The sequence below is a fragment of the Mastigoproctus giganteus genome, chromosome 9 (genome assembly GCF_048544385.1).
Source record: "Mastigoproctus giganteus isolate SK-2022 chromosome 9, ASM4854438v1, whole genome shotgun sequence".
Taxonomy (NCBI): domain Eukaryota; kingdom Metazoa; phylum Arthropoda; class Arachnida; order Uropygi; family Thelyphonidae; genus Mastigoproctus; species Mastigoproctus giganteus.
The window spans coordinates 224,252,584-224,266,343 of NC_143583.1; the positions used below are offsets into that span (position 1 = coordinate 224,252,584).

Sequence of the window (13,760 nt, forward strand, 5' to 3'; positions counted from 1 at the left end):
CTTGGTGAAACACCTCCCACCATTCCAACTTTTCATCTTCCTTGTTTATTCATTCAACTGTTGTTTTCTAGACCATCCTTCCTTCATATGTATTTTTTGAAAATTACAGTGTACAGAAGTTCAAGTCTAATTTCAACAAACATCTTCTTTCATCTTCTCCACCTCCAACCCAAGCACGGTACTAAGTACTATATGTTCTAATACCTCTTGTGTTTGGGGCTTTCATAAAAAAAAAAAAAAAAAAAAAAAAAATTAGCACCAATATTCAGGTTGCAATATCCCTTAAAATAATTACCAAAAATATTAAAAATGCACCAGTGAATATCAGGGTTCCAAGTTAAGTAAATATATGATCAATGAGATGTATTCCATCAAACTGAAGCATCATTTACATTAAATAATGTAGTTTATGTATTTATACCAAATGTACACACACATAAAAATGTGTACAAAGTATGCTTTTTTCCCATCATATGATATGATGTACATAGGGATGTAAAAATAGCATACATGGTACATTCTAATGTAAGTAGAATCTAACATGTGTGCTATCTTTACTTGCTCTATGTTTACTTCATTCATTTATTGATTTTGTTTTAATAGTTCCTTTAAAATGAATCCTAAATGGTCATGAAATAAAGGAAGTTAAAATATCAGATAACAAGTGATTGATGAGAACTACCACTGGCTGAATCCAAAATTACTTTGGATAAATAAAAACATAATGGAAATTGCAAGAGAGAGATAATAGCTTTAATATTGTTGAGGAGACTGATGTGATCAATTATTTGAATCACATGGCAAAGATTGATTACTGAATATCTTCTTGAACTGGGAAATAAAGAATGCAAGATAAGATTGAAAGGCTAAATTGCCACCACAAAACTCAATAGCAACTAAGGGTGCAAGAAACGTTTCCCCAATCTGAAGCTGCAATTGCCATCTTTGATGAGAAAGATGAAATAAAGAGAAAAGAGCAGCATAAAACAGGGACAGAAAACATGAATGCTACCATCTATTGCACAAGCAGAAAAAGAAAAGCATGCAGGTGTCAATGGCCATATTTTTAAAGTGATCTACAACAGAAAAACACTGTCTCATGAATAATTAATAAAAACAACAACAACAATAAAAACTTTCGTTCCATTTTTATTTGTTCCAATGTTCATTTCAATTTTTCTTTCTTTCACAATTATAGCAAGGTGTCAGAGATTTCACACCCTGCTGTGTGATCATGGAACAGGTGGATACATGGGCTGTGTAAGAGTTGTTGTTTGTCATTTGGTTTTTAGGAGCATTAGCAACTAAGGCCATATTGCTCCGGGGAGAAGCGGTAGTCATTCCCTGACCTTTCCACATCCTCTGTATTTGGTGGGCATGGGCTCGAACCCCGGTCTAATCAAGAAGCATGTGCTACGCACTGCTGCTCCTGCCTACCTGGCTACGGAGGCACCACTATGTAAGAGTAACTAAGAGTAAGAACTTGTACACTTGAATGTACACTAATGCCAGGAACATTATAAATAAATTTGATGAATTTTAAGTACTGATTAAGTAATGAAATGCAGACATTATAGGGATAGCAGAAACATAAGTGATGCTGAATTTGAATATGAGGAGTAAAATGTATACAGGAAGCATGAAGAGGTTAAGCTCTTAGTTAAAAAACATTAAATCGAAGGCAGTGCATCCAGTTAATATGGGTAACCAGTTTGGTTTGACACTGGGGAAAACAAAAATAACAGTAGGAATGTAGTATAGGCCTAATGAGTGTGATGAGTATAACAAACAGCTATATAGAGAAATAGAGTGGGTCAGTAAATCCGAATGTCTCATAAGGGGGGATGTTAACTTTCCAGATACTGGTTGGTCTGTCACAAACTTGCAAAACTTTTGTGGATTTAGTGGATGACTGTTTTCTATAGCAGCATGTTAGAGAGGCAGCAACTCTTGTTATAAAGACCACTGTAGTCACATTTATGAAAGGTGACTGACTACAGTGGTCTCAGACAGTTTTTAAATTGTATGCAGTGGGCCCTACTGATGATGTTATAAATGGGAAGAAATCAAGGAATTAATCGTCGAAGCTACTAGGCTTTTCATACCAACTAAGCAATACTGTTCAAGATATATGCCTAAATGGATATCATATGAACTGATGAAACTTGGCAGAGAAGAAAAATGCATGGGATGCATATAAATTATCAAGTGACACAGAAGCCTATGTTAGATTTAAACTAGTCTGTAATCAAGTGGAAAAAACAAGCAAATGAAGGCAAATTACGAGAAATCTTTGGCAAAGGATGCAAATAAAAGTAAGGGGATGAATCAAATTAATCCACTCGATATTGATGGTTTGACTGTTGATGATCCTGGTCAGGTTGCTAACAAACCAAATGTAAATTTCACATCTACATTCACACATGAGGAATTCTTTAGGGAAGGGAATGACAGAAGTTTATTAAGCTCTAACAAAGAGCTAAATGATTTTGGAATAACTGAAAGGAAAGTGGAAGAGATATTAGCATTAGCATTAGCATTAGTAGAGGCATATGATGCAAGAAAGCAAGCTTATTCAGCATCAGCAAAAAAAAAAAAAAAAAAACAACCACTACTCCCATTTCACCCCTCCGTTCGTTCGAAATACCTGTCCAGCTGAGCCTTAAATTTATTTAGGCTATCAACTTCAACAACAAGCGATGGGAGTCTATTCCGCAAACCAACTGCCCGCTGGCTAAAGGCAAATTTCCGCACATCTATCTGGCATCCGTCCTTCCTCAATTTGAATTTATGCCCTCTCAGGTGATTATTCTGAGCAAGAGGAAGAATCCCATTGGCATTGAGCATGCTCAAGCCATTCAAAGCCTTATACACCTCTATCAGATCACCTCGCCGATGCCTAGTCTCCAGGCTCTGTAATTTGCAAAACTTAGCCTTTCTTCGTAAGAGCAACCCTTTGTTCCATTCACTAATCTTGTTACCCTTCTCTGTGCTCGTTCGAGCAGCTCTACATCCTTCTTGAAATGAGGCCTCCAGACCTGTATACAGTACTCAAGGTGTGGCCTGACCAATGCCTTATACAAGGGAATAATCACATCCTTATCCCTGCTAGAAAAATTCCTGTATATCATTGACAAGACACCATGAGCTACTCTTGCAGCTCGTCTGCACTGCTCAGAGAACTTCATATCTGCCTGCACAATTACCCCCAGGTCCTTTTCATTCTCTACCACTGTCAGCGTAGTACCACAGAGTTGATACTTTGATCTGTGGTTACTGTTTCCCATATGTAGTACTTTACATTTGTCAATGTTAAACTTCATTTGCCACCTCTCAGCCCATCTGCTCAACCTTTCCAGATCCTGTTGCAGCAGCATAGTATCAGTAGTGTCCTTAACAACCCTGCCAACCTTGGTATCGTCTGCAAACTTGGACATTAAGCCTGATACACCATCATCAATATCATTTATAAATACAGAAAACAACAATGGACCCAACACTGAACCCTGAGGAACTCCACTAATAACATTAGTTCACGTTGAGCAGTGTCCATTGATTACCACTCTCTGTCTTCTGCCACTCAACCATCCCTTTAGCCATAGCAGCAATTTGCCTCCAATGCCACACTTCTCCAATTTGTGCAGCAGTCTACCATGCGCAACAGTATCCAAAGCCTTTCTAAGATCCAAATATATAATATCAAAGTTATTCCCTGCATCCAGTTCTTTTGTGACTACATCATAGTAACCAATCAAATTGGTCAGACAAGACCTGCCCTTAACAAAACCATGCTGTGTCTGAGCTATAACTGAATTCTTGTCCAGATGAACCTGCAGTGCTTCTTTAACCAGTGCCTCCATTAATTTTCCTGGAACTGAAGTTAAACTAACAGGTCTATAATTACTTGTGTCAGCCTTTGATCCTCCTTTGTGAATTGGGCTTACATTTGCACATCTCCAGTCCATGGGTACCTCCCCTGAGTCCAAAGAAGCTCTCATAATTATGGCTAGGGGTTTGCTTACTTCCTTTGCTGCCTCCTTTAATATAACTGGATAGATCCCATCCACCCCTGGTGCCTTTTTTATCTTTATCCTCAGCAATTTCTCCTCCACTTTCCTCTCAGTTATTAGAAAATAATCTAGCTCACTGCCAATGTTTACTTCACCTAGGACATTCCCCTTCCTGAATAACTCCTCATGTATGAATGTAGATGCAAAATACTCATTTAGATTGTTAGCCACCTGAGCAGGATCCTCAACTGTTGAACCATCAACATCCAGTGGACCAATCTGATTCATCCCTTTCCTTCCTTCTTGAGTTTAAATAGGTAAAGAACTCTTTTCTGTTTTTCTTTGTGTCCTTTGCCAAGGATTTCTCATAATCTGCCTTTGCCTACCTAATCTCCTTTGTGACTTGGTTACAGACCAACTTATATCTATCATAGGCTTCCATGTCCCCCATTAATTTGTATGTATCCCATGCATTTTTCTTCTCTGCCATATGTCTCATTAGTTCATCTGACAACCATTTAGGCATGAACCTTGAACAATATTTCTTGGTTGGTATGTAAAGCCTGGTAGCTTCCAAGATTAGTTCCTTGAATGTGTCCCATTTTGAATTTGCTGTTGGTAACAGCATCAGTTGGTCCCACTGTATAGAATTTAAATACTGTCTCAGACCATCATAGTCGCCTTTACGAAAGCAAAAACCCTTCCCTTTGCCTCTGATGGTAGCTACCTCCTTGAGTAAATCCCACTTCAGCACACTGTGATCACTGCCACCCAGTGGTTCCTTTATCTGCAGATTCCTAATGCATGAAGAATCACTACTGATAATCAGATCAAGAGTATTACTCCCTCTAGTTGCCTCCCGAACATGCTGGTGTAGAAAACAATCATCCAATAAATCCACAAAAGCCCTGCTAGTGTGTGAGTGACCAACCCACAAATTCCAGTCAATATCTAGGCCTATAGCACACTCCTACTCTCAATTTTGATTTACCTATGCTTATGTCACACCAAACTGACTCGACACTGCCCTGTCCATCAATGTCGACTGGCTTCACTTCCTTGGATTTTATGTGTTTTTTAACTAATAGCATACCCCTCCTCCCCTCCTGTCCTGTCTATCCTTTCTATACACATTGTACTCCCCATATTCCAGTTCTGCATTCCTTATATCTGTGTGACACCACGTCTCTGATATCCCAACAATATCTGCCTTTGATGTTTTGAGCAATACCAATATTGTTGAAGTTAAACATACAAAGTGCACCTCGGGTGGACAGGATATGTTAAATTATATTAAGGGATACAGCAAAAGAAGTAAGCAAACCTTTAGCCATAATTATAAGAGCATCTTTCAATTCAGGGGAGGGGCCCGCAGAATGGAAACATGCGAACGTATCCCCAATTCATAAAGGGGGATCAAAAGGTGACCTGAGTAATTAAAAGACTTATTAGCTTAACATCTATACTAATAATGGATAATGAATTCGCTGGTTAAAGAAGTAATTCAGAACCATCTGAACAGGAATGTAATTATACTGCAGTCACAGCACAGATTTTTTTAAGGGGGTGTTCTTGTGTAACCAATCTGATAGGTTACTTTGATGCAGTGACCAAGGAACTGAAAGCAAAAAATAATTTTGGCATCATGTACTTCATGCTGACACAAGTAATTATAGACCTGTGAGTTTAACTTCTGTTCCTGGAAAATTAATGGAGGCACTGGTTAAAGAAGCACTGCAGGATCATCTAGACAAGACTTCAGTTATGGTTCGGACACAGCATGGTTTTGTTAAGAGGAAGTCTTGCCTGACCAATTCGATTGGATACTATGATGCAGTCACAAAAGAACTGGATGCAGGGAATAACTTTGATATTATATACTTGGATCTTAGAAAGGCTTTTGATACTGTTGCACATGGAAGACTGCTGCACAAATTGGAGCAGTGTGACATTGGAGGCAAATTGCTGCTATGGATAAAGGGATGGTTGAGGGGGAGAAGACAGAGAGTGGTAATCAATGGACACTGCTCATCGTGGACTAATGTTATTAGTGGAGTCCCTCAGGGTTCAGTATTGGGTCCATTATTGTTTTCTGTATTTATAAATGATATCGATGATGGTATTTCAAGCTTAATGTCCAAGTTTGCAGACGATACGAAGGTTGGCAGGGTTGTCAAGGACACTACTGACACTATGCTGCTGCAACAGGATCTGGAAGCAATATGGCCTTAGTTGCTAATGCTTCTACAAACCAAATAACAACAACAACAGTAATCCCAGAGTAACATATCAACTCCGTGGTACCACACTGGAAGAGCCCTTCACTCACCATGAATTACAAACAGCCATAAGCAAATTAAAAAGCAAAAGAACTCCAGGTCCGGACATGCTGCAGACAGAAATAGTAAAGAAAGTTGCTGAATATACCCCTGACCTCCTCCTAGACCTGTACAACCACTGCCTCCGCTCTGGCTGGTTCCCCTCAGACTGGAAGGTGGCCAGTGTGAAACTTATACTTAAAAACCTATCCAAACAGCCACAGATACCAGAATAATATCGACCAATAGCCCTACTTTCGGTGCTAAGCAAAGTATTTGAACAACTGCTCAAATAGAGGATAGCAGAACACTACACCACAGCAAATTTAACTGCTTTAAATTTGCTGTGGTGTAGCAAATTTAAAGGAGCAATATGGCCTTAGTTGCTAATGCTTCTACAAACCAAATAACAACAACAGTAATCCCAGAGTAACATATCAACTCCGTGGTACCACACTGGAAGAGCCCTTCACTCACCATGAATTACAAACAGCCATAAGCAAATTAAAAAGCAAAAGAACTCCAGGTCCGGACATGCTGCAGACAGAAATAGTAAAGAAAGTTGCTGAATATACCCCTGACCTCCTCCTAGACCTGTACAACCACTGCCTCCGCTCTGGCTGGTTCCCCTCAGACTGGAAGGTGGCCAGTGTGAAACTTATACTTAAAAACCTATCCAAACAGCCACAGATACCAGAATAATATCGACCAATAGCCCTACTTTCGGTGCTAAGCAAAGTATTTGAACAACTGCTCAAATAGAGGATAGCAGAACACTACACCACAGCAAATTTAACTGCTTTAAATCTGGAAGATCTACACTTGACGCTCTGGAACGTATCCCGGACTTAGCAGAAAGTTGTGACCTAAAATATTTCCTCCTCATCTCGATTGATTTTGTGGGGGGCATTCGACACTCTATGGTGGCTGAGCGTCCTTGCAAGACTCAGAGCAGCCCAATTACCAATGAATCTCTATGGCTGTATGCAGAGCTACTTAAGCAACAGAAGGATCTTAGTAGATGCTCCCTACTGTAGGGTGAGCACCGGGTCTATCGGGGATGCCCCCCGGGGCTCGGTACTGGGCCCTCTCCTATGGAACAGTGTATTTGATGAGTTCCTCTGCAAGGATCTAGGGAACGCCAAATCACTTGCGTTTGCTGATGATTTTTTTTTTTAGCTGATGCTGCATAAGCTCGCTTTCTTGCATCATATGCCTCTACTAATGCTAATCCTCTCTCCTTAGTACTGGCCACTAACTCTAGAGCTCAGATAGAAATTATCGCAAACAAAGCCTCTACTAATGCTAATGCTAACGCTAAAGCACTAACCCCCCCCGAGAATGGGCAGATGGACATCTGCCCATTTCCTCAACCAAGATGAAATCCATACTCCTAAAAGGCTTCCTGACCCCAACCAGACCGCCCCAAATTAGAATCAATGATACAACCGTTAAGCTTGTCACTGAACTTAAATACTTTGGAATTATACTAGACAGAAACCAATCATTTACCCACCACCTCAACTATATACAGACAAAGATTAAAAATTACGTAGCCATGCTTGCCAGGGTCCCCCGCCGAGACTGGAGGCTGAAGAGGCGCTCCCTTGCGCTCCTCTACAAGGCAGCCATCATCCCAGCAATTACATATGCCTCTGGCACCTGGTATCACAAGGCCTCAACAGTGGTGAATCGTCGACAATTGGACATAATACACAGACCGATCCTCCTAACCATCACCCGAGCATGCAATACAGTATCGACACATGCACTGCAAGTTATCATGGGAACCTTGCCTCTCGACTTGGAAGTAATCCGCACAGGAATGCAGCAGCAACTCAGGCGTGGAAAAGCCACAACGTATCTAGACCATACCATACCACAGATCCGATAAATAATAGACAGGCAGAGAAGAAAAGACTGGAAACATACCTGCAAACAACCTGGCAGCAACATTGGATTGACTCAACCAAAGGCGAAATAACTCGAAAGTTTCTACCTAATCTCCAACAGGTCTACCCACAATATCTGCAATGGTTCAACCCCGGACTCTACGCTACTTACCTCCTCAGAGGACACGGAGCGATCCGCAACAAACTGAACCTCCTTGGCATCACAGATAATTCCATGTGTGCGTGTGGCTCCCTGGAGACATAGGACCATATAATGCACAAATGTGAGCACTATGAAGATCTACGTGGACACCTGATCACACAGATACAATTCAACTCCAAAAACCAGGAGCATTATCTACTGGAGAATGAAGCAAATTACAAGCTATTCTCTAAATTTGCCCAGAGCCTCTATGACAGACGGCAAACCCTCCAGCCACCAGCAAACCCTGAGCAACCAGAACCAACATAACTCACTGCTTGTACGACCACACCAAGCCGTACTGACCTGCGGAATAACCAGCACAACAAAAACAGGAGTCTCGAATCCCTATTTCCCTATTGTGACTGAATCCAAACATCCCAACTTTCACTCCCAGACAGGCCATTGGGCCCACGGAGAAACCATGACTACCAAAGACAGGTCCAACCTATAGCGTGCAAATGACTCTACACACCCAGGATGGGACCAAAGCACAGAAATGAACATGTAAAGACTGCCACTATGATGAGAACACATCCCACAAACAGTGATCATAAAGATCTAACTCTTTTAACCCACAGCTGGGGCGTTGCCCAATCTATAAAGACTAACGACCAAGCAGCTGTCGCACTGCACAGACACCAAATGGACATGATTGGACTTTCAGTCCTGATGAAAATCCTTCCCAACTGACACATGGACGGGACTCAGAGCAATTCTCACCAAAAGATGAAGAAGAACCTGCACAGTCATTATAGGGACCTGACAAGAAAGCCTGAATGAATTCCATTAGCCCTGATGGTAGGCAACTGATGATAGATGACCACTTTGCAGCCACAGGCGTTCACGCCCTGTGGGTGATCTGGGTCAGCTCCCTTGTCAGGCCCATTATTCCTCCCCTTCCCCGGTAGGGGGAGGGAGATGGCTTGCCATCTCCTGCAACCCCACCACCCTTCTCTTCTTTCTGGTGTGGCATGGATATGCCCCACTGCAAGCTGGAGCTACCTTCCCTATCGGCTCCTTATTTCTGACTATACTCCCCCACTCTAACTATACGCAAGCAAAAGTCCCACACAATCCAAATTTAACCATCAAAATAAATTTCGCCCAAAACTCTCGGGTCCTCATTCTAGCGCCTTCCCCACGTGAACTAACCTATACCAAATGATGTGTATGTATATCCATTTTTTGTATGTATGTATACTATCTTTTTTTTTTTTTTTAAGGTCCTAGCCACTAAAATCTCAGAAAATTAGGTGCAGGACCTGCCAGAGTAAATAATTATAATACTGGTGTACCTGGTCTGCCTCCACAGGACAAAAGAGGGGCAACGTTGGGCCTCAGAAGGGGTCCAGCGGCTAAATGACCAGATGAAATAATTATAATACTGGTGTACCTGGTCTGCCTCCACAGGACAAAAGAGGGGCAACGTTGGGCCTCAGAAGGGGTCCAGTGGCTAAATGACCAGATGAACGGCGATAAAGGACACTACACATATACAATATCCATACACTTTTAAATTTCTGGCATTTCCAGCAAACTGGCACACCCATCACAATGTAAACAACGCGGAGATGGGGGAAACCGCTGGTGCTGTATGACCCTAAATACACTTTACACTGACAGTGGTGGAGAATGAAAAGGACCTGGGGGTAATTGTGCAGGCAGATATGAAGTTTTCTGAGCAGTGCAGACAGTCTGCAAGAGTAGCTCATAGTGTCTTGTCAATGATATACAGGAATTTTTCTAGCAGGGATAAGGAAGTGATTATCCCCTTGTATAAGGCAATGGTCAGGCCAAACCTTAAGTACTGTATACAGGTCTGGAGGCCTCATTTTAAGAAGAATGTAGGGCTGTTAGAACGAGTACAGAGAAGGGCAACAAGATTATTGAACAGAACAAAGGGTTACTCTTATGAAGAAAGGCATAAGTTTTGCAAATTACAGTGTCTGGAGACTAGGCACCTGCGAGGTGATCTGATTGAGGTGTATAAAGCCTTGAATGGTTTGAGCATGCTCAATGCTGATGGGATTCTTCATCTTGCTCAGAATAATTGCTTGAGAGGGCATAAATTCAAATAGAGGAAAGACGGTTGCAGGATAGATGTGCGGAAGTTTGCCTTTAGCCAGTGGGTGGTTGATTGGTGGAACAAACTTCCATCTATCGTTGTAGAAGTTGATAGCTTAAATAGATTCAAGGCATAACTTGAGAAACATTTGGAGCGAGGGGATGTGTGAAATAATGTTTTTTTTTTTTTTTTTTTTTTTTTGGCTGATGCTATATAAGCTTGCTTTCTTGCATCATGTGCCCTTGCTAATGCTAATGCTAATAAACTGAAGCAATGTGGCATTAAGGGCAAGTTACTGCAATGGACAAAGGATGGTTAAGTGGAGGAAGACAGTGGTTATCAATGGGCACTACTCTTCGTGGACTAATACGAATACCAGTACTAACAATCGATTATTTCAACCAGTGAAATAATCAGTTATTAGTAATGGCAAACAATACAAAAAAGCAAGCTTGTAGCATTAGCCAGAATAAAAAAAAAAAAAAACTTCCTATATCACCTATCCAACCTCTCTAATAGAATGTGTAGTTCTTTCAAAACTACCCACTTCTACAACTTCAGTTGGAAGTTTTTTCCAACTAAGAACTACATCCTGGCTGAGCACAAATTTCTGCACATTTCCTGCAATCATCCTTCCTCAATTTCAATTCATTTCCCCTCATGTGTTTAGTATGAGCAAGAACGAATTAAATTCACAATGGTTCCTCTTGCTCAGACCGTAGAAAGCGAGGTATGCAGTACTAAGTATGTGCCCTAATCACCTCCTCATCCCTGGTGGGAAAATTAATGTTTATCAATATCGTTGATTTAAAAAGTTTGGAGAATTTAACTGGTAGCTTGGAGAATTTAACCCCGGGGGCTCACATCTGGTGAGTATGGGCTTGGCAAACCCAGGGTCCTGAGCTGGATATCATCATTCTTCTCGTTCTTGGTGGTTCCTTTCTACTTCTCTCTCTGTCTCTCTCTCAGGGTAACTCGGGAATTTTTTTTTTTTTTTTTGGCTGGTGCAGCATAAGCCTCAGGCTTCCTTGTACCATGTGGCTAATAATAATAATAATAATAATAATAATAATTAGCAGTAGTAGAAGCATCCGATGCAAGAAAGCAAGCTTATATAGCATCAGCTGAAAAAAAAAAAAAAAACCTTCCCATTTTACCCATGCATTCACTCCGAATGCTTGTCTAGTTCTCCCTTTAACTTATTTAAGTTTTTGACCTCCACTACGACAGATGGAAGTTTGTTCCAACTATCAACCACCTGTTAGCTGAAGCAAATTTCTGCTCATCTTTTCTACTACTGTCTTTACTCAATTTGAATTTATGTGCCTTTAGGTGAATAATCTGAGCAAGAGAAGAATTTCATCAGCCTTAAAGCTTGCTCAAGCCGTTCAAGGCTTTATACACCTCAATTCGATCACCTAGGAGGTGCCTAGTCTCTAATGCTGTAATTTGCAGAACTCAAGTCTTTCTTGGTAAGAGCAACCCTTTGTTCCATCAACAATCTCATTGACTTTCTCTGTACTTGTTCCAGCAGCTCTACGTCCTTCCTAAAATGAGGCCTCCAGACTTGTATGCAGTACTCAAGGTGTGGCCCGACCATTGCCTTATACAAGGGGATGATCACCTCCTTATTCCTGCTAGCAGAATTTCTTGTCAACAGAATTTCTGTTTCATGGTGTCTTGTCAACAGAAATTCTGTTGACAAGACACCATGAGCTACTCTTGCTGCCTGTCAGCACTGCTCAAAAAACACCATATCTGACTGCACAATTCCCCCCAAGATTCTTTTCATTCACTACCACCCTGAGTGCAGTACCACACAGTTGGTACTTTACTCTGGGGTTTCTGCTAACAATATGCAGTACTTTACATTTGTCAATGTTAAACTTCAGTTGCCACCTCTCAGTCACCACCAACTTTTCTAGATCCAGTTGCAATAGTATACTATCATTCCTGTCCTTAACAACCCTGCCAACCTTCGTATTGTCTGCAAACTTAGACATTAACCATGATATACCTTCATCAATATCATTGATAAATACAGAAAACAGCATTGGGCCCAACACCGAAACATGTGTGACTCCACTAATAACATTAGTCCATGAAGAGCAGTGTCCATTGATTACCACTCTCTGTCTTCTCCCACTCAACCATCCTTTTATCCATTGCAGCAACTTGCCCTTAATGCAATACTGCTCCAACTTGTTCAGTCTTCCATGTGCAACAGTATCAAAAGCTTTCCTAAAATAAAAGTATATGATATCAAAATTATTTTTTGCATCCAGTTCCTTTGTGACCACATCATAGTATCCAATCAAATTTGTCAGACAAGACTTAACAAATCCATGCTGTGTCTGCACTATAACTGCAGTCTTGTCTAGATGATTTAACAAGCAACTCCATTATTTTCCCTTGAACAGAAGTTAAACTAACAGCTTCGTAATTACTCGTGTCACCCTTTGATCCTCCTTTGCAAATTGGGGACACATTTGCACATCTCCAGTACATGGGGACCTTCTCTGAGTCCAAGGAAGCTTTCATAATTATGGTTAAGGGTTTGCTTACTTTCTTTGGTGCCTCCTTTAATATAACTGGATAGATCCCATCTACCCCAGTTGCCTTTTTTATGTTCAATTTTAAAAATCTCTTCTTCACTTTGCTCTCAGTTATTACAAAATCATTTAGTTCCCTGCTAGAGATTGATAAGCTTCTGGCCTCCACTTACCTGAAGACTTACTCATGTTTGAATGTAGATGCAAAATACACATTCAGTTTGTCAGTTACCTCAGCAGGTTCATCAACAATCAGACCGTCGATATCAAGTGGACCAATCTGATTCATCCCCTTCCTTCTAGAGTTTATATAAGTAAAGAAATCTTTGCTGTTTTTCTTTGCCACCTTTGCCAAAGATTTCTCATAATCTAGTTTCGTTTGCCTAGTCTCCTTTGTGGCTTGATTACAGACTAGTTTATATCTACCATAGTCTTCTGTGTTACCTTGTATAATTTACATGCATCCCATGAATTTTTTTTCTGTGCAATGATTCTCATCATTTAATATGAAATCCATTTAAGCCAATATTTGTGTATCCAAATAATTTTTAATCATGTATGCCTACTATCCAACCTAAATCACATTCATAATATGGTGCTTTTAAACAAATCAACCAAAGACAAACAAGAAATGAACAATAGCTTTGATTCGTTTTTTCAGAAATATCAGCAGAAGTGATATTTTTAAAATTAGATCATTAATTTCCAGCAAGTACAT

General features: G+C 40.6%; 1 protein-coding gene across 2 annotated transcripts in view; it reads left to right on the plus strand.

Annotated features, from left to right (window-relative positions):
* Positions 1-13,760, plus strand: part of LOC150081136 (DGAT1/2-independent enzyme synthesizing storage lipids-like) — a 199,629-nt gene that overhangs the window by 92,798 nt on the left and 93,071 nt on the right. The gene's annotated exons all lie outside the window — the stretch shown is intronic.